The sequence below is a fragment of the Marmota marmota genome, unplaced genomic scaffold (genome assembly GCF_001458135.2).
Source record: "Marmota marmota marmota unplaced genomic scaffold, marMar, whole genome shotgun sequence".
NCBI classification, from domain to species: domain Eukaryota; kingdom Metazoa; phylum Chordata; class Mammalia; order Rodentia; family Sciuridae; genus Marmota; species Marmota marmota.
This window is the reverse complement of record NW_026000048.1, coordinates 10,835,962-10,850,660: the sequence shown is the minus strand read 5'-3', so window position 1 is coordinate 10,850,660 and position 14,699 is coordinate 10,835,962. Positions and strand designations below refer to the sequence as shown.

The window sequence follows — 14,699 nt, the reverse complement described above, 5'->3', positions numbered from 1 at the left end:
GGAAGTAGCTGTCTATAGCCACTGGGTTTTATTTCTGGCTGCCATGATATCCCCAGACCTGCCCCCCGAGCATTCCTCCACTTCCCTTTCTAGGCCCCAGAGCGCCCCCACACAGCAGGAAGCAGCCGGATGTGACCAACGACGTCCCACTTCCTAAGAAAACAAAAAGGGAGGAATGTTGGGAAAAGTATAAACGGCAGCCATACCCCAGAGAAAAAACCCCAACATGGCGCCTAAGCACCTTTTCTTCCTACCTTCTTCTTTTCTGCAGTGGCGCGAAAAGTTCCCGCCCGTGTGAACTCTCCCGCCGGCGCCAATTTCAAACCTCGCTGGCGGGGAACCTTAGCCCCAATGAGAACTAATTCCTGGGCTCCGGAGCTGATATCTGAAAGAACTTGCCAATAAACGGGTTGCCTGCCATTTATCTAAGCCCTACCATCTCCCCCTTAGTTCTATATAAGCACACTGCTTTTTGCAATAAAATTGGAATTCTCCCGGCGAAGTGTCTTTGCGTGGGGAATTCTTTCACCACCATCTTCATTCTTCTTTCAAGATTGCTTTGGCTATTCTGGGTCATTTTGGGGCTTCATATGAATTTTATGATTTTTTTTCCTGTTTCTCTAAAAAGTGCCATTGGGGTTTTTATGGGGATTGCATTGCATCTGTAGATTGCTTTCAGTGTTGTGGACATTTTAGTGATATTAAGTCTTACACATTTTATTCTTTTTGATGCTATTATGAATGGTTTTTTCATAATTAGACAGTTTTTTTTCCTTTTTGGACAGTTTATTATTAGTTTATAGATACATAAACTTTTGTATGTTGATCTTATATTCTGAAAATTAACTGACTTTTAAAAATCCATTCTAGCAGAGTTTTGGTGCAGTTTTTATGTTTTTTTAAAATTAATTGTATCTGCAAACAAATACAATTCTAATACTGAAGGGAAAGTGAGGAATGAAGGACAGAGACCAGGCAGAGATACACGTGAGAATTTATTTGTCAGAGCTGACAAATAAAGGCCATCTATAGTAGAGAAAGGGGCAAAACAGGCTTGGGTTCCTGGACTTTTATAGGGCAGGCTCAGGAATCAGAGCTGGGTGGGTCTTAATTGGGTGGTAGGGGTTAGGTTGGCATGAGGGAATTGTGAGCCTTTCTCAGAAAGGCCCTTGGGCAGGAGAGTGAAACTTTCTCCTTAAAAAGGCAGCTGTCCCTTAAGATGGCTGTCCAGATGCTAAGCAAGGGCCTTATAAATACTTTCATTATAATTTGGATGACTTGATTCCTTTTTCTTTACCAATGTCTCTGCTTAGGATTTCCAATACTATGTTTGAATGTGAGATATATTTTTTATACACACTTTAACAAGTGTGGGTGAGGACGTGGATAAATTGGAAACCTGTACACTCTCAGTGGAATTGTGAAATGGTGCAGCCCCTGTGGAAAACAGTTTGGAGGTTACTGAAAAAATTAAAAATAAAACTGCCATATGATCCAGCAATTCCACTCCTGGGTATATATATCCAAAGAAAATAAAATCACTATCTTGAAAGATATGTCTGCAACATGGGTTGAACATAGGTTCATTGCAGCATTATTTATAATAACCAAAATACAGAATCAACCCCAAATGTGCATCAAAAGATGAAAGGATAAAGAAAATGCATATTTACATACAATGGAATATTATCTTAAAAAGGAAGGCAATCCAACTATTTTTGATGACTTGGATGAACCTAAAGGACATTTTGCTAGGTGAAATCAGCTAGTCAAGGACAAATACTGTATTATTCCGCTTATGTGAAGTATCTAAATAAATGCATAGAAGCAGAAAATAGAATGGTGATTGCTAGGGGCTGAGAGGAGGGAGAAAATGGGTGATTGCTTAATTGGCATAAAGTTTCAGTTATGCAGAAGAAAAATTTTCTAGAATCTGCTATGCAATATGTGCAAATGGTTGGCGATATGGTAGTAATGTGTAGTAAAAGTTTTGTTCTGGGAGCAGATCTCACATTAAGTGTTCTTTTGACAAAAAAATAAAATAAAAGCAAATTTTTAAAAATGAACCCATACAGGGGCAAAAGGAAACATTGGAGAAGATGGATTCATCTGCCACCTTAATTGTGACGTCACACCTAGTTGATGATGTCACAGGAGTATGTGTATATCCAAACTCATCAGATTCTGCCCATCAAACACAAGCATGGGTTAAAAATCAATTATACTTCCACAAAGCTGTTTTTAAAAAAGAAGTTAGTTTAATGGTTTAAACAAATCTTCATTATCTATTAGGTGAGAAAAACAATTTACAAAAGGAATCAGTACAGTATAATCCTCGTTTTATAAAAAGAACAAAAGCAGGTTTGGGAGGCTGAGGCAGGAGGATGGTTGAGTTCATAAGCCAGCCTTACCAAAAGTGAGGTGCTAAGAAACTCTGTGAAACCCTGTCTCTAAGTAAAACAAAATAGGGCTGGGCATATGGCTTGGTAGCAGAGTTGAGTTCAACAGTTCAATCCCTGGTACTCCTCCTCCTACAACAACAACAACAAAAGAACAAAGTCTTATATTAAAAAAAAAAAAAAAAAAAAGCCCTTTCCCACTGCCTGTCACTGCCCCTTTCTCATTTCTTCCCTTATCGGGTGACAGTGAGACACTTTCCCTTTCCTTCTTGCTCTCAAAGTTCCCCTAGTGACATTGGATTGGCTTCTCTTCAGGCCTGGGAAAACTGGAAAGAGCCCTATGCTGGTGTAAGGGGGTGGCGAGAACCGTGATTCCCTGAACACTGGGATCAGCACCCATTCGTGTTGGTGTGAAGAGACACAGTCCCTGGTCACTGATGCCGGGTAGACACTCTTCACTGTCCCTTGCTGCTGGACTTGCACTGTGCACCCATATACGGTCTGCAGCATCTCCCTGTTTTTAACTGAACTTTGTTTTGTAGATCATAGTTTAGAAAATGCTGGTAAAAATATGAGAATTGCCTAAAAAATAAACATTCAAACACTTTAAAATATTAAAATGCCCATGACCTCTTAGCATCTTTTCTTTTGCTGGTGATTGGCTTCTGATAGAAACCAAAGTATTTTCTCATACAAACATCACTGCATACATGTATGTGTACATACACGTATTTGTACGCGCATGCCTGTGTGCTGACAAAGATTGGAGGATTCCCCCCCCATAAGGCCAGCAGCTGTCAGGGATGAAATTGTAAATTATTTATTTCACCTTTGTGATTTGCTCTAATCTCCAAAATTTCTGTGATTGTTTCTTTTTGAATTAAGACAAAATTAAGACAAAGAACTGTGAATTGCCTTTTATTATTAGCATTTAATTGCTTAAAACCATCTGCCAGACACCACTCTGCAGGAGGGCTGGGCATATCACCCCCTTCCATCAAGGTGACTGCAGAGGGGGTGTCACCACCAGATTTCTTGATGAGGTAGCAACAACGCAAATGCGTGCCGAGGAAGGTTCCCTGACCCACTAATGGGCAGGACCTATTTCCTCTGAAGGGGCGTGCTGTGTTTCCTCAGAGGGTGAAGCCCCGACCCTCTTCTGACAATTATTACTTGGTGTCAAAAGGCTGCTGTGCTGAGTTGTGCCAATCTGACAGCAGAAAATAGAACAGTCCCCATCAAAACAGCCACAAAGCTCCAGCGGAGGGTGAAAGGTTCCAGAGTTTTCCATGAAAAAAACCCCACCTCCTTCCCATGCACTCCTGTGGCTGACGTTCTAGACAGGCTCTCCCTGGCCTGCAGGGCTTCTCAGTGAGTGCTGGACTGAGGCTTTCCAGTGTCAGTGCCATCTAGGGGCCTGGCTCTGTGCCAAGAATATGACAAGAAAGAAATGTAGGACACAGACTCTTAATCTGGGGCTTAATCTTACTTACTCTTAATCTTAATCAGAGAGGAATTAGAAGTGGCTTCTTGCTCCTTGTAGTGACCAATGACTCATTTAACCTTCAGACTTTCTGCAGGTGTAGGAAGAGTGACATGGGGTCACTGCTGTGTGTCCACCCTTCCTCTTACTGTTGCTTATGATGCACTGACACTGCACTGTATGCCGTGCTTAGCCTTTTGGAAGGGAACTGACCTCTGAAGAAAGCAGGGGTCCCCAAGTAGACTAAGGGTGAGGGAGGACCTCTTCCACAGCAGGTCTCCAGAAAGCCACCAGGATGAGAGGCCCTTCCCAGCTCCAGGAAGCAGCTCCTCAGGCAGAAGCTAGCAGGGCTTCCAGGTATCAGCTCAAAAGCACCAGAATTCTGACTGGTGGTCTCTGTCCAGCTGTGTGTGCACATGGGGTGCCCATGAGGAAATGCGCCCACTTCCTGCCAATACTAGGACTTGCTGTCTGTGTGAGAATCACGTCATTGTGGATGAGCTAAGAATGAGGACAGCTGCTGTGCTTCCTATGTTTCTGAAAGTAGCACTTCGGATGGATAATTTTATTGAAATAATTCTTACAGCATGTGCTTGAACGCCTCCTGGGTGCCCACCCGGTCCCAGGTGCTGTGATACAGCAGTGGGCAAAAGAGACAAAGTCCTGTGGATCAACATGGCAGGCTATTATTCGGTCTTAAAAAGGAAGGAAATTTCAAAGCTTGCTATAATATGAAGGGGAGCTTGAGGATATTAGGATCAGTAAAACAAACAAGTCACAAAAATGCAAATATCACATGAGACTACTTATAGGAGGTCCCTAGAGTAGTCAGATCCATAGAGTGGCGGCAGCCAGGGGCTGGAGAAAGAGGACATAGGGGAGTCATTGTTTAATGGAGACAGAATTTTAGTTTTACAAGATGAAAAGAATTCTGGAGGGGCTGGGGTTGTGGCTCAGTGGTAGAGCACTTGCCTAGCATGTGTGAGGCACTGGGTTCAATCCCCAGCACCACATAAAAATAAGTAAAATAAAAGTATTGTGTCCATCTACAATTAAAAAAAAATTTTAAAAAGGGATGGAGATGGTGATGGTTGTATGGTGGTGTGAATGTCCTTAATGGGCCTGAACTACTTACTTAGAAATGGCCAAGATGGCGTACTTTATGTTTTAGATACTTCAGCATAATTTAGAAAGAGAGAGACAACACCCTTGCTCTCAAGGGGATTATGTTCTGGTGGGGACATTTATATTCCAGTAGGTTATATTTACTTTAGAATTAAGAATAATCATTTAATGCTCAGGGTAATCCCAGGGGTGGTCAAGGATCCTGGCTCAGAGAGGTGAAATGTGCCCAAGATCACCCCGAGTGCATTTTTGAACCAGGCCTCCTCCTAGCTCCTCCTGGCACAAACTGAGACCCTACTGTTGGCTCCCACGTGGGTTGTAATGGTGTACATTGCCTGCAGTCATCTCTTCTTGTCCATCTGGCCCTGAATGCTTCCCCATGCCAGCCTGCCGGGTCTTCCTGTCAGAGTCAGAGCCTCCATCTCCTCTGGGGCCCTTCCCCAGAAGCCAGAACCTGGATCCCTGGAAGTTCCCACCTGATGGAGGTGGCTCAGCCAGCCTGGCAGGTAGGACCTGAAGCCCCTGTTGGCCAAGAGCCTTGTGTGGGTGGAACCCCAGGGTCCCTATCCTCTCACACTTTCCAGTGTCCCCACCCCTGTTCTCTCACAAGGCCTTTAGTCCTCTTGGATGCAGCCCTTCCTGTTGCCTCTGTGTCCTGTGTCACACTGTCACTTGCAGAGCACTGCCTACAGATGCCACATCCTCCATTCCCACAGTCAGAAGTTGGAACAGAAACACAGAAAAACATGTCCCTTTGAAGCTTGCCTGTTTTTAAGTTGTCCAAGGATATTTATGTCATAATCACTAGCTCTCCCTCTTGTCCCCTCCCACTACTCGGCCATCTTCAACCTTCAGCAGCCCCAGAGGCAGGCCTACCAGAAACTCCAAGAAAGAGGGTTGCTGTGGAGAGCCCTAGAGACAGAGGCCCCAGGCTCAGGCCTTGCCAGGGATTGACCATGGCTTTCTGCACACAGACCTTAGGATCACTGAAGGCTTTAAAAGTACTGGTACACAGGGGCTGGGGTTGTGGCTCAGCGGTAGAGCACTCGCCTAGCATGTGTGAGGTGCTGGGTTCGATCCTCAGCACCACATAAAAATAAAATAAAGATGTTGTGTCCACTGAAAAAATAAAAAATAAAGATTAAAAAATTCTCTCTCTTAAAAAAATAAATTAATTAAATAAAGGTTTTGTGTCCAACTACAACTAATATATATATATATANTGTGTCCAACTACAACTAATATATAGATATATATATATATATATATATATATATATTAAAAATATTGATACATAGCTCCCTTCTCAAGCCTTTTAAATTTATTTATTTTTATTATTTCCTGAATGTAATCCTTTTAAATACAGCACAGAACTACATGTGGAATTCTACTGGTATTGATATTCTTCTGGATTCTACAGACATTTTATCCCCAAGTCTTTTTTTAGAAAGCTCCTTGGGTAATTCCATTGGACCCCTGGGAGTGAGAACCATGGATCCTCGACCTTGACCACACATTTGGATCACCTTGGCAGCTTTAAAAAATTACTGATATCTGTGTCCTGTCCCCTGAGGTTCTCTGTCAATGTTTGAGTGACACTTGGGCAACGGAGTTTCTGAAAGCTCCCAAGGATGCTCTCATGAGATCATGACATCAACTCTAAGCCAGACTGTCAGCTCGCTGAGGCCAGCAACTGTCTGCCAGGGCTGAGTAGCCAAAAGGCACAAAGCCATAATATTTGGAGGGACTCCTGGTAACGTTTTCATATTCATTTCTTTTAAGATCAGAAGGGAAAATACTCCAACTTTTAGATGGAAGAAAATGTTGTCAGAGATAACATATTCATCTTTTTTACCAATACATAAAATATGATTTCAAATATCATTGGAGGAGGAAGCGCCCACCAGGGTCATCTGGTGACTGCTGTCTGCTTTGCTGCAGAAAAACTACCTGAGTCTAATAGGAAGGACATCTAGTAGGGCCTGTGAGTCTCTGTGTCTCTGTTCTCAGTCTGTCCCTGTTCTCAACAAGACCTATGGGTTTTATTTGATTTGATGCAGAAGAATATAGCTTGGCTGTTTAGGGAAACTAAAACCAACAGATTATCCAACATAAGGAAAGATTCTTTCCAATCGGGTTGGGTTGGGGTGAACCAGGTGCTGGGTGCCCCTCAAATCTGCTCCTGTGATACCTTGAGGGTCTGACCCTAAAATTTCTCTGCCCTGTTTCCACAAGTCAGTGTGGCCTGCCCTGGTCAGGGGATGTTTGAGATGGCAGGTAACTGTCTTCCTGAGATTCTCCCAGCCTGCCTTGTGTGGACACAGGGAATAAATGTGATAACAGGGTGAATCCATTGCTGTGGACAAGGGCAGCCTTCCTGAGAAAGTAGGATAGGAACCTGGCCTTTGGCTCATTTTAAATCATTGAAATAAAAAAGCCAACAAAAGTTTCCCGGGAACCCAGAGAATGTGACCTCAACCAACCATGCTGAGCTTGGATGTCCACGGCTCTCAACAGGGAGAAGAGCTCTAAAAATTCTGTGGTCAGAGCCTCCCAGGAGGCCTGGCTCAGGTGACATCTGCCTCTTTTCTGTGGCCTGGTTGAGAAGCCTGTGCAGGGCCAGCCATGGGAGGAGAGCTGCCTGGTATCACTTGCTCCACCAGGAGGTACAAAAACTTGGTCCTTTTGATGTTGGGGCTGAAGAATGGCTCACACGTTTTTTTTCCAGGCATGTGCAGCAGCACCCACCATAGTCAGTCCTGCTCCAGGGACAGCCCCGTGAGGAGGTGAGGACAGCTCTCCCTAGCACCACAGGACAACAGAGCCTCAGGACCACTCTGGGAACAGAATCTTTGCAAGCTGCAGTGTTGGCAGCAGCCAGGCTGGTGCTTTGACACTCTCCGTGGCTTTGTTACTGTAACAAGCTTGCGGAGGAGGCAGGGGCTGGTGATTTGGAGCCAGAATGTGAATGTGACCTGGGGCTTTGTGCTCTGTTATTAGACATTATTAGGAGAAGGCACGTGGTGCAGCCGTTGCTAGGAGCTTCCACCCTCTCTCAGCTCCCAGGATACCCTGGAAGTGGTTGACCCAATATTTAAGATCAGCCTGGGCACACATGAGAGGCTTCCACTCGACCCCAGTGGCCACTTCCTTTAATCAGTGAACACCTGCAAGGCAATTGTCTCTCCTGGATGTCCCCAAGTGCTCCACTCATTTGGGGGGAAGGGTGACACCATTCCATTACCAACCTCTAAAGCCACCTGAGACCTTATTTGCTCTCCACTGTAGAAAAAGCACACAGTCTCCACTTATTCCAAGAGTCATTCTCCCCTAGAATCCTTGGGGTCTTCTCAGTTGGGGCACGCTGTGCAGCCTGCTTTTCAGATGCTTCCTGGGGCAGGGATGCCCTTTGTCCTCCAGCCTCAGTTCCTGAGCAGCCAAAAGCTCTGGGTAGTGGCCCACTTCCTCCATCTCCTGAAGTGCCTCCATCAGCCCAGGACCTCTTCCTGATGGCTTGGGACAGTAGAGAATGGGCAACAATTTAAAATGTAGCCATCCCTGTCCTAAGGAGCCCCTGCTAACCTCTCTGCCCCTAGGAACTCCTCACTCGCCTTCTTGTAGGGCTGTTGTTCCAGGCTCCACCCAATCCCTTCAGTCCTAGAGGGGAAATGTCTAGGTTTTTGTTTATTTGTTTAACTTGCCATTTATTTATTTATTTATACATACCAGGGATTGAACCCAGGGATGCTTAACCACTAAGGCACATCCACAGCCCTTTTTGTTTTTTATTTGGAAACTGGGTCTTCCTAAGTTGTTTAGGGCCTCACTAAATTGCTGAGGCTGGCTTTGACCTTGCAACCCTCCTGCCTCAGCTGCCCAAGCCACTGGGATTACAGGCATGTACCACTGCACTGGGCAATTGCTTTCTTTATTACCCTGAGCATTCAACTCTATTTCATATAAACTCCTATTAACTGGGTAATACCTTTTTTTTGTGTGTGTGAGAGGCTGCATGCCTTTTAAACCCAAAGACCCAGGAAAACCCAGCAAGGGTTGGCATTATCATTATCATTATTAATTTATTTATTTTTCAAAATAAAGGATCATCTAGCCTGAAGCTCAATTTTGTCACTCACCAAGAAGGCAGAAGAGGCGGCGGTGTGCTTTGATGGAAACAGCAGCCTTTCCTTCTGCACAGTAATCTTTGATACCTGCCTATAAACTTGACCCTGAGAGACAGAACCTAGGTACCCAGGGAGAGTGGTGGGCAGACAACATGGTCATGGTGGCCTCTGTGGGTACTGCAGCTCCTCAGGAAAGGTGACCCAGTTGCTGAGCAGGATTGTTCTGCCTACTGAGTGTCCTTACTCTTTGCTGCTCTGTGGAAAGCTGCTTTCATGGGACAGTTCTGTGTCGAGTCCATCTTTGTCTTCCGATCTGGTTGCCATATCAGGACTGGAAGTTTTATTTGTGACTCTTCTCTTTGTTCCAGAGGGGGGTCACATCTGGTTTAGAAAACTGAAACTCCCAAGGAGACCATCGCTGAATCTCTATAAAGATCAGAATCCAGCTATCCTCCCACATCTTGGCTGAGGTCTCAGGGAAAGCAGGGCTGCAGTGATTGTGGCTGAGTCAGAGAGTGCAGTCCAGGAGACTAGCATCCAGAAGGATGCTGGTCACATGGGCACACCTGCACACACACATATGCACACTAGACTTACTTATATGCACGCACACCCACATGTTCACATATGCATGCACACCTATCATGTGTTTACACACAAACATGCACACCTGCCTGTGGGTACACATGCATGTACACATTCAGAAAACCCATAAGCACACACACAAAAGCATACACACAATTACATGCACACAGGCACCTATATGCACACGTATGTGTGTGCATGCACATGAACGTACACATAGAGAGACATATGTTCATGCATGCATACACCCATATGCATACATGAATGTAGCCTGAAGCTGGCTTTGCCAAGTCACTGTCACACATAGATGGGTGCCCTGAAATCTGGGAGGACCAGTGCAGCTACAGAAAGAACAATTCCTGAGTATTTTTCTGCCCAGGTTAGTAGGTTGGTGAAAATGACTTTGATAGAAGTGGTTGCCCCAGGCAGGCTTTTATGGGATAAGAAGAAAATAAGTGGATTTGAACTAGGTCTTTACAGATAGGTGGGATGGACATAGTAAATAGAAGAAATGGGGAACATTTTAAAGAGGGAATGACTGAAGTTGTAGCTCAGTTATAGCAGTGGTACATGCCTGTAATCCCAGTGGCTTGGGCAGCTGAGGCAGGAGGGTTGCAAGGTCAAAGCCAGCCTCAGCAATTTAGTGAGGCCCTAAACACTAACGTGGTTAGTGTGCATGAAGCCTTGGCATTAAGTCCAGCACCAAAAATAAATAAGTAAATACAGGGAGCACTGTAGCTAAAGGTTGGTGAGGGAGTTAGCAACTCTTGTGAGAGCAAGCTGGCTGGATGAAGGTGGTAGGTACACAGGAGAACAGACTAAAAATGAGATTAGGTAGATTGAGTGCGGCCAGCTCAAGGAGGCCTGAAAGTTTGGACAATGGAATGGATGTTAGGGGACACAGATATTTCTCAGGAGGAGCAAGAAGAAAAGGAGTGTGTTCTGATACTCTCTTACTATTCGCAAAATTCTAAGCTAGGCGTTTCACATTTATTTCATCAATTCTGTGAGGCAAAATAGTGTTCTTCCTATTTTCACAAACGAGGTAACTGAGTTTCAGAGAAGTGACATGACCAGTGTATGGCTTCACAGCTTGTAACTAATCAGCATCTTCAAACAGCTCTCCCAGTTCTGAAGATCGTACCTGTTACCCTGACTCACACTGCGTCCTGAGAAGAGAAACAGAGCTCAAATTAATTGAAAGAGAGATTAATCTAGCTACACTGAAGACAAAGACATATTGGAGACTGGGGTCAAGGGACTTGCTATTGAAATAAACAAGAGAAAGACGAATGGACGAGAGGAGCAGGCAACATCTCATCACACCAGAAAGCAAGGAAACCATCAAAATGGACATGGGAGCCAGAAAAATGGACATAGTTCCTACTGGCCCAGGACAAGGCAGTTCAAACATGATTTAGGGCCTGATGGCATGTTCTTGTATCCCAATGACACAGCAGGCTGAGGCAGGAGGATTGCAAGTTCTAGGCCAGCTCCAGCAATTTAGCAAGACCCTGTCTTAAAAAATTAAAAGGGTGGCGGATGTAGCTGAGTGGTAAAGTGCCCTTGAGTTCAATTTCTATTACCAAAGCAAATCAGCATCAATTAGCATAGTTTTAACTGCCAGAGACTAAGATGCAGTGGATATGGTAAAATCCAAGCCTTGAAAACAATGCTAAAAATAATACCCACATTAGCCAATTTTGGAAAGCATTAAGGAAACAATGCATGCTTTGGGAAATCAGTACACGAAAAGAAAAAAAAAAAATGAGTGTTCATTCTGCTTTTCTCATTTTGGAAGCATTCCAGGTAACAACTGAGGAAAGAATAACTGGGTAAGGTCATCACCATTTGGCCACCTCTAAAGAACAAATGGGGATCTGAGCAAGGATCGTGGATATCTGCTGGCATCACACAAAGAGCCGACAAGATACAATGCAACTCTGGTCGAGGGAATGTTGCCATCTTTGAAGTTTCCTGCCCCAAATATCCATACCTGAATCAGATTAATCGAATTCTGCATATCAACTGACAGGAAGTTTAAGGGACAGACAGGGGAACATATTAAATGGCATCTCGTGGGTGCAATCATCAAATCCACCTGCAGGAGCACTGACTGGAGAGTTGATAATATTCAGAGACTGAGATCATCTTTAAAAGAAATGATAACAGTACCATGGATAAGTGTTAAGAAAGCACTGGTCTTTTGGAGATATATTTGGAAACATTTCATGGGTGAAAGGATAGGATATTTAGGAAAGGGGTCAGCAAAATGGGAAGAGTGTATGGATGAAGCAAGACTGACTAGGAGTGAAAACTAGTGAAATTTAGGTGGTAGAGGTCCGTTAAATCATTTTCCCTACTTTTGTCTATATTTAAAAATGTGCACTGAGTGGAGGGCTCTTGTTGCTGCAGGGAAGATGGAAACTGGCGATGAAGGAGACATTTGTAGACAGAAATGATGAATGAATCAGAGCTGGATCCCGGGCACAGAGTTGAGGGAGGAGCACAGCTGAGCCTGAGCCCTGAAATCCTCTCCATCAGTGAGCTGCCAGGATGTGGCCTGGCATGACCCGGGTTCCCGCAGAGCCAGGCCCTGACTGCAGAGAGCTCCTCTGCCCTAAGGGAGCTGAAGAATGTTCTCAGCCCAGCTGGGAAAGTTGTCTGCCAATTCTTAATGATCTGTTCACTACTTGCAGCTCCAATGTCACCTATTCTGTGAATCCTCCCAGATCCCCCCCAGGCAGAAGCCGTCACTCCCTCCTCTGGGCTCCCCAGGCACCTGACAGACTTCCTTCCTGATGGCAGTCTGACGTGCATTTCGGCAGTTGTGTTCAGTCATTCTCCACTGTCATGTGCCCCTGGGATAGGCCCCTCGCTGGAGCCTGAGTCCCCCACATGGAGGAGGCCTGTGGATTATGAAACTTGCCCTAGCAGGTGAGCCCAGTCAGGCCCCGGCTGTAAATTGAAACAGAGAGTGGAGGGATGGGTGTGTGATTTTGGGGTCTATGCTTGTGTTCTTCACCCATGGCCAGGAAGGCTCAGTCAGAATGGAGACACTAAACTGTTGCCATAGTTCCCCGAACTGCTGGAGTCAAGTTCATGGAGGATCTAGGACAAAAATGATCCTGAAAGTCCTTCCCATCAGGGTATTTTCTGGGCCTCTTGCACCCTGCTCTGGGGCTTCAGAAGGTGAGCATCTATCTCTGTGCTGGGCCCTGGTTGGACCCAGGTTCTGCTGTGGACGGATGGCGGAGGCTTCCTTATGAGGTGCCATGGGGAAGACACTGCAAGTAAACCCAGTGTACTTGGAGGGAGCAGAAGGTAGGAGAGCCCAGATGTCAGATCCACAATCACTGGTCACTTTTTAAACCCCTCCATGGGGGAAGCTGGGCTGCCTTTACACCACTGTGCTGCTGCTACTGAGACCAAGTGGACTCCCTGGGAGCGCCAGTGTCTTGGCCACATTCCAACCTGTGTAATTACATTCAGCCTGTTAAACTCCCTCGCAGTCTCACTTGGATACTGTTTTCATTGAATTTGCTTTTTCAAATCAGCTTTCAGAGTGACATCTGCAGACAGTACGGTCCTTGAAGCTGCCTCATAAGGAGACACAGAGCAGAGCTCAAGACTTGCCAACACAGGCTTCGGGAGCTTCTGGCCACTCTCCTCACCCTGCTGCAGAGGCCAGGACTCCTTGGGGACTGCTGCTGGTGGATGGGGCAAGGAGATGGTAGAGGCCTCCCTTTGTCCTTCAGTTCAGGGAAGGGTGGCTCATGAAGGTGTCTGAGCAAGTGAGCTGCAGTTCTGAGCCACAGACTCATGGTATGAGCCCTCCTGGCTGTGTGACTCGGGGCAGCGTATGCCATCTGAATCGGATGCTGCTGAAGTCACTTCTAATTTTAGCATGATGGTTTTGGGATGCTTGGAATTGTCTCAGTACTATGAAATCAAATGTCTACCTTCAGCCAACAAGTAGGAGGTGGCCAGCAGAGGCTCCCTGGCTCTGTGGCAGTCAAGTGGGGACAGGATGAGCATAGCTGGGGCCTCCTGTTGGCAGAACACCTCCTAGCCAGAAGGATCCAGACAGCATCCCGTCCAATAATGGTCCAAACTTTCAGAGATGCAGACTCTTCTTGGAACTCCATATTAACAGAGAGAAAAGTGGAGCTGCTTGGTGGCATCTGCCTCCTTCCTCTGTTCCTTCTGCTATTCTCATGGGCATTGAATCACAAGCCTCTGGCAGTGTTGTCTGTGGTCACGGTCCCTGTGGGTTCTGGGCGTAGGTGAAACCAGGATAACTGCACCACACCCAGACACATGGGCCTGTCATGGAATCCTTGAGCACAGTTTGAACCCACAGATTCAGTGTAATCCCCCTCACTCTGCAAATGGAAAACAGGCTCAAGGTCAAACAGCTTATCAGGAGGCAGCCCAGGACCAGAACTCAGCTTCTAGTGCCATATCCCAAGTTTACTCACAGCACGCCCACCTTCTGTTGCTTCTAGTGATTCTGGACTGCAAGTACAAGGTTAGGGAGAATTCTTATCATCTTCAATGCCTATAGTCCCAGGTGCCCATGCAGATTTGCTGCATGCAATAGAACCAGGAGGCTATGAAATCATGGACCTGTGAGAGAGTCACCCGAGGCCCTAGAGACCAAGAGTGCCTATTTTCCATGTCTGGTGGTGTGCCCACCTTGTTTATACGCAGGTACACTGGTAAAATAAACTGAGCAGTCTGGCTTAGCCAAGAGTTCTGAATGTCCCCAGATACCTGCAAGCAGCTGGAATGGCATCTGACACACAGGACGGCTGGTTCCTGTTGGCCTAGGTGAGGAATGGACCTATCTATTTTCTACGAGGCAACCTAAAAATTCTCCCCCTGTGTAATGTTCTGTGCAGCAAAGACTAGGTAACTCCTTGCCAAAATGGTAAGAATAACTATTTCGTAGGGCCTGGGGGGGGGTAATTACTTGGTGAT

At 45.6% G+C, this 14,699-nt stretch overlaps 1 long non-coding RNA gene across 3 annotated transcripts in view; it reads left to right on the top strand.

The window, feature by feature from the left end:
- Positions 1-14,699, top strand: part of LOC107150231 — a 45,961-nt gene that overhangs the window by 16,396 nt on the left and 14,866 nt on the right. For 2 of the 3 annotated variants that reach the window (XR_007351094.1, XR_001504554.2), the window contains exon 4: positions 14,430-14,549. The exons of the other annotated variant lie outside the window; for it this stretch is intronic. This is a non-coding gene — a long non-coding RNA (uncharacterized LOC107150231). The remainder of the gene's footprint in view (positions 1-14,429; positions 14,550-14,699) is intronic. 3 annotated transcript variants of the gene reach the window in all.